Genomic DNA, 7,085 nt, shown 5'->3' with positions numbered 1-7,085 from the left:
TCCAGAGCACGAGAGTTCTCGAGCAAGCTGTTATATCGTCGTGCCACACAAGCATTGTGTTTCGACAACAACTGTATTCATCCATCTGCAATTTTTATTCTCCCTCCCCCCCCCCCTCCCCCACCCCGCCACTCCTCCTTCCGTTACCAAACTATTCCTTGATGTCTCAGTGCCTCAGGAGATGTTCTATCAACCAATCCCTTCATCTAATGAAGTTGTGGCACAAAACTTCTTTTTTCCCCAGGTCGATTCAGCACCTCTTCGTTTGTTACTCGGTCTACCCAACTGACCTTCAGCATTCTTCTATAGCACCACATTTCATAATCTTCTGTACTCTTCCTGTCTGAACTGGCAGTCGTCCACATTTCACTTCCGCAGAAGGCTACACTCCAGACGAATACCTTCAGAAAAGACGTCCCAGCACTTAAATTTTTGTTTGATGTTAACAGCTTCCTCTCTTTCACAAACTCCTTTCTTGTTATAGCCTGTCCGCGTTTTATATCCTATCTTCTTCGTCCCTCATCAGTTACTTTGTTGCCCAAATAGCATAGCTCATGTACCATTACTAGTTTACCTACCATCTTTAGTGTCTCACTTCCTAGTATAATTTTCACAATATCGCCAGATTTAATTCAACTTCATTTCATTACCCTTGTTTATCTTTATTTGATCTTCATCTTGTACCTCTTCAAGAGACTATCCATTCCGTTCAGTCTCCTCTTCCAAGTCCATTGTCGTCTCTGACCGGATTACTATGTCGTCGGCAAACTATTTTAATTCCTTCTACGTGAACATTAATAACCTACCCAAATTTCTCCTTGGTTTCCTTTATTGCTTGCTCAATCTACACATGGGTAATATTGGGGTATAAGCTACAACTCTGTCTCACTCTCTTCTCAACAAGCTTCCCTTTCACGTCCTTCTACTATTACCATTGCAGTGCGTTTTCTGAACATGTTGTAGATAACTGTTGCTACCTTACGAATTTCACAGAGTCTGTTCCAGTCAGCATTGTCAGAAGCTTTGGTTTGACTTTCTTTTGCGTGTTCTTACATTTTTCCGGAACCACGCTAATCTTCCCCAAGGTTCGCTAGTAACAGTTTTTCCATTCTACTGTAATTACATAATTCGTGTTAGTATTTTGCAGCAATAACTTATTACACTGATAGTTTCGTAAGTACGCACGAGAAAATTGAAGAAATGACAGATTACATATAGAAGTGAGTTCTAACTGTTTTCACAAAACATAGATACTCTTCACGTAAGTTTTCTTGCCCAAATATATTCACCACATCTGTGCCTGCAACACGTGCCACGTGCATTTACGTATAATTTTATTATAGTTTTATCAATGCATGTAAGGAGTGTTCAAATAAAAAGGTACGAAACGAAGTAACAACCAAACCGGCTGAAACTTGTATATGCCGGTTTGGGATAACGTAGTGAGACATCTAGGGACGCGGATGTAGTGTCTGGCGTGGTTGTGCACCTGTGCAGGCACACGACGCAGGAGAGAAGCAGGCAGTTGTGTGTTCCGTCCATTTGAAGCGACATTGCGTGTGAGGATATCATGGCCTTCACACTGCAAACATCGAAGATTAAGGAACAGCGAGATGTTTTCAGGTTTCTTACTACAGAAGGGGCTAAACCGGCCGTTATTTATCGTCGGTTGGAGGCCATATATGGTGGAGACTGCATGTCCAACAAGCCAGTGAGAGAGTGAAGGCCAGGAGTGTATGAGCGATGACCTGAGACCAGAGCAGGCAAAGACTGTAATCATGGCGGAACTCGTTGACAAGTTGAACGGACTGGTAAGAAGTGATCGGCGTGTTCCAATGCGAATATTGGTAGTGATGGTGGAGGCCAGTGTTGGAACAGCGAAACTTCCGTGCCAAAACATTGGGTTACCGAAAGGTGTACGCGCAATGACTTCCGAAGAAACTCAGAAAACCGCAAAAAAGAACTGCGTATGGGGCTAGCACTGCAACACCTCTTCCAGTATCATTAAGAGCCCGCTTTCCTGGAGCAGATCGTTGCTCGTGACGAAAGCTGGTGCCATCACTTCGAACCAGAGACAAAGCGGAATAGTATGCAATGGGAGCCTGCGCCGCCACCTCCACCTACAAAATTCGAAGCTGTGCCCTCAACAGGAAAGGCAGTATTCTCTGCCTTTTACGACGTCCGAGGGCCGATACTCGTTGAATTCCTCGAGCGCGGAAAAACCATTAACAGTGGCGTGTACTGTGAGGCACTCCGTAGCCTACACAAAGTCCATCAAGAACAAACGGCATGGGTTGCTTACGGAGGAAGTAATTCTGCTCCACGATAATGCGCAACCACACGTATCCGAGGTCACACAAAGTGTACCGCCTGAACTCGTGTGACCAGCCAGAACATCCGCCCTACGGAAAGGACATGTCGCCTTGCCACTTCCATTTGCTTCGTCCGTGAAAAAACATCTTAAAAGGAAGCGCTTCTGCTCGGACGACGAACTGAAAGACGCAGTGGGGTGGTGGTTCTTATCACAGACGCACGAATTCTGGGAACAGGAAACCCTTCGGCTTATTGGTCAGTAGCATAGTTCTGTTCAGGCATATGGTGACTGCTTTTGAATAAACACTTCAATTATACCCACATTGTTGTTTCGTAACTTTTCTTTTGAACATCCCTCATACATAATTTTATGGCAGGTTTTACTGATTGTATAACGATTCTTGTCCTCTCATCTTTTTTATCTATAGACACACAAATGTTGATTAGAGCTGGTTGAAAACGATAATTACATTCTGATACGATTTGCAAAACACAAATTTTTCTTACCTAAGTTTTCTTCATCAAACACTTTCAGGACATCTGCACTGTCATATATATATATATATGATCAAAAGTATCCGGACACCCCCAAAAACATACGTTTGTCATATTAGGTGCATTGTGCTGCCACCTACTGCCAGGCACTCCACATCAGCGGCCTCAGTAGTCTTTAGACATCGTGAGAGAGCAGAATGGGGCGCTCCGCGGAACTCACAGGCTTCGAACGTGGTCAGGTGATTGGATGTCATTTGTGTCATATGTCTGTACGCGAGATTTCCACACATCTAAACTTCCTAGGTCCACTATTCCTGATGTGATAGTGAAGTGTAAACGTGAAGGGACACGTACAGCACAAAAGCGTACAGGCCGACCTCGTCTGTTGACTGACAGAGACCGCCGACAGTTGAAGAGGGTCGTAATGTGTAATAGGCAGACATCTATCCGGACCACCACACAGGAATTCCAAACTGCATCAGGATCCACTGCAAGTATTATGACAGATAGGTGGGAGGTGAGAAAACTTGGATTTCATGGGCGAGCGGCTGCCCATAAGCCACACATCCCGTCGATAAATGCCAAACGACGCTACGCTTGGTGTGAGGAGCGTAAACATTGTACGACTGAGCAGTGGAAATACGTTGTGTGGAGTGACGAGTCACGGTTGATAATGTGGCGATCCGATGGCAGGGTGTGGGTATGGCGAATGCCCGGAGAACGCTATCTGCCAGCGTGTGTAGTGTCAGCAGTAAAATTCGGAGGCGGTGGTGATATGGTGCGGTCGTGTTTTTTTCATGGAGGGGGCATGCACCTCTTGTTGTTTTGTGTGACACTATCACAGCACAGGCCTACATTGATGTTTTAAGCACCTTCTTGCTTCCAACTGTTGAAGAGCAATGCGGGGATGGCGACTGCATCTTTTAATACGAATGAGCACCTGTTCATAATGCACGGCCTCTGGCGGAGTGGTTACACGACAATAACATCCTTGTAATGGACTGGCCTGCACAGAGTTCTGATCTGAATCCTATAGAACACCTTTGGAATATTTTGGAACGTCTACTTTGTGGCAGGCCTCACAGACCGACATCGATACCTCTCCTCAGTGCAGCACTTCGTGAAGAATGGGCTGCCATTCCCCAAGAAGCCTTCCAGCACCTTATTGAACATATGCCTGCGAGAGAGCAAGCTCTCATCAAGGCTAAGGGCGACCCAACACCATATTGAATTCCAGCATTACCGATGGAGGGCGCCACGAACTTCTAAGTAATTTTCAGCCAGGTGTCCGGATACTTTTGATCACATAGTGTATAAAGAGTCGTCAAGCGAATTTTCTCTAGTGTTTCGGCGGATATTTGCAATTTCCTTCTTTTGCAATGTGCAGCTTGATTCAGGCCAATCAAATAATGTTCATCATGTGTCGCCGGAAGGGTCGGTTTGTTTCCCATTACAAACAAATGTATTTTTATAGTGGTGTTTTAGATGCCTGATCGATATAGCGGTGCAAAATTAGTCTGCTGCGATGTATTCGTATTCCAACAGCGACTCCGCAGCGCCTTGGCATAACGGTGGCAGTCTTCACAGGCCAGAGCCGTGCTGTGCCTACTGGAGTACCCGTTATTCTTCGCGTTTTAGTATCTCTATTAATACACATCCATAAAACGAATATCGCCCTAGGCTGATTTGGAAGCGCTCTATTGAATGGCCAAGTAAAATTCCGCGTAAAAAAATGATTTTGTTTGCAATAGGAAACGAACCGACGCTTTCCGATGACACTGGGCGTCGTGCTAAAGACGTGATGAGGTGTGTTTGTCTGGGCTGAGTCCAGGTACATACTTCAAACACGAAACTGAAAATATCTGCCGGAACACCAGAGAAAATGCGCCTGCTGACTGAGGGATACATATCAATGACAGTCAATGGCAATGACAGGGAGTCACAATAACTGGAGTTAACACAAAGACCTACCGACTGTCGTTCTGCCTGTGCACCATTCGGGAATGGAATTGTAAAGGGGGAAACGACGATTTCCTCCCAAATACCCACCACCACACCATTTCAAGTAGGTTTCGAAGTACAGATGTAAATTTATTGTGTGGCCGAGCGGTTCTAGGCGCTGCAGTCTGGAACCGCGCGGCCGCCACGGTCGCAGGTTCGAATCCTGCCTTGGGCATGGATGTGTGTGCTGTCCTTAGGTTAGTTAGGTTTAAGTAGTTCTAAGTTATAGGGGACTGATGACCCCAGAAGTTAAGTCCCATAGTGCTCAGAGCCATTTGAACCATTTTTGAAATTTATTGTCGCACAAAATTTTCACACCGATGTTGCAATTCGGATTGCTCGTGTAGACAGCGTATAGACAGCGTTATTTATAACAACTGGCTGGATATACTCTTGGCTCAATGAGAACGCCCTGGGCTAAGACGCGCTCCTCTGGTTGGTATTTGCGGTGCCTCTAAGGATAGCCTTAACGTGCTGTAAGGTGCATCAGACACAGGAAGCAAAACGTTTGATGAACATAGTATTTACGAGGCAACCACAGCGCGCTAAATAAATGCGTCTTGTCTCAGGAAGGGAGCATCTACGCATCTCTTAGGACTACACCTGGGTGAACCCCAATATATCTTGAAAATCACCATCAGACGTAAACTTGATTGTATTAGAAGCTGAAAGCAATTATCATCCATCAAAGTCCTTGAAATGAATGCCTTTGATTAAGTATGGTGTGGGGAAATGTATCTTCAGATAGACGAAGAGAATCAGATGTTTGTCCGTGGAGAACTACCCCTGGACAGGTCCACGAAGATTACGTCCTTGACGTTGACGTACGTGTCAATGCGCAAACTGTAGGTGATGAGCTCATCCTTCAAGCTACCAGCGCTAGATCACATTGTATTCGTTTCGTATAAGAATATTTTTAACAGCAAACAGTTCAGCGTATGCAAATATCAGCTCGAACTTTCCCCCTTAGATCCCTAAGAGAACATCCAAGACGGTCTCAAGAAGCGTTTTACTGTTAGGAGTCATCCTCTCAAAACTACTTTCACTCTGAAAACCGCCTTCCTAGAAAAGTACTGTTCACTCCCTACGACTATCATAAACACTATCATTAATAATACCACACAGTGGCGAATATACAAGATGGTTCTTACTAACGTTGCAAAACCTCGGAAGCCACGTAGATAACGCTGCAGCCAGACCCCGCCCTGGCTCGGGAATGCACGCGACGAAACGTAAATAAGACACACACATAATTTCAGGTAGAACACTTGTGGCGGCGTAACATAAGGAACATGACAGTTCGGTGCACCACAAGTAACAGAGCACGGTTACTGCCATCAGGGTCATTCTCAGTAACGTTTAAAAACACCCGAGGTATCGTAGAGATAATATTTTTATGTTATTTACCAGTCTAGCTGTCACCACTGGTTTATTACAAAGTACAGTACAACAAGAAACTACGGTATTGCGTCACATGTAAATGAGTGTAAGCTTCCGAATTGCGTCGTTACCATTGAGTGAAGTCCATTTTACTTACACTACTGGCCATTAAAATTGCTACACCAAGAAGAAATGCAGATGATAAACGGGTATTCATTGGACAAATATGTTGTGTTGTTGTTGTTGTTGTGGTCTTCAGTCCTGAGACTGGTTTGATGCAGCTCTCCATGCTACTCTATCCTGTGCAAGCTTCTTCATCTCCCAGTACCTACTGCAACCTACAGCCTTCTGAATCTGCTTGGTGTATTCATCTGTTGGTCTCCCTCTACGATTTTTACCCTCCACGCTGCCCTCCAATACTAAATTGGTGATCACTTGATGCCTCAGAACATGTCGTAGCAAACAGTCCCTTCTTCTAGTCAAGTTGTGCCACACACTTCTCTTCTCCCCAGTTCTATTCAATACCTCCTCATTAGTTATGTGATCTACCCATCTAATCTTCAGCATTCTTCTGTAGCACCACAATTGGAAAACTTCTATTCTTTTCTTGTCTAAACTATTTATCGTCCATGTTTCACTTCCATACATGGCTACACTCCATACAAATACTTTCAGAACCGACTTCCTGACACTTAAATCTATACTCGATGTTAACAAATGTCTCTTCTTCAGAAACGCTTTCCTTGCCACTGCCAGTCTACATTTTATATCCTCTCTACTTCGACCATCATCAGTTATTTTGCTCCCCAAATAGCAAAACTCCTTTACAACTTTAAGTGTCTCATTTCCTAATCTAATACCCTCAGCATCACCCCACTTGATTCGACTACATTCCA

This window comes from Schistocerca cancellata, chromosome 2 (assembly GCF_023864275.1).
Source record: "Schistocerca cancellata isolate TAMUIC-IGC-003103 chromosome 2, iqSchCanc2.1, whole genome shotgun sequence".
Lineage (NCBI taxonomy): Eukaryota > Metazoa > Arthropoda > Insecta > Orthoptera > Acrididae > Schistocerca > Schistocerca cancellata.
The sequence above is the reverse complement of the archived record's forward strand: the minus strand, read 5'-3'. Positions refer to the sequence as shown.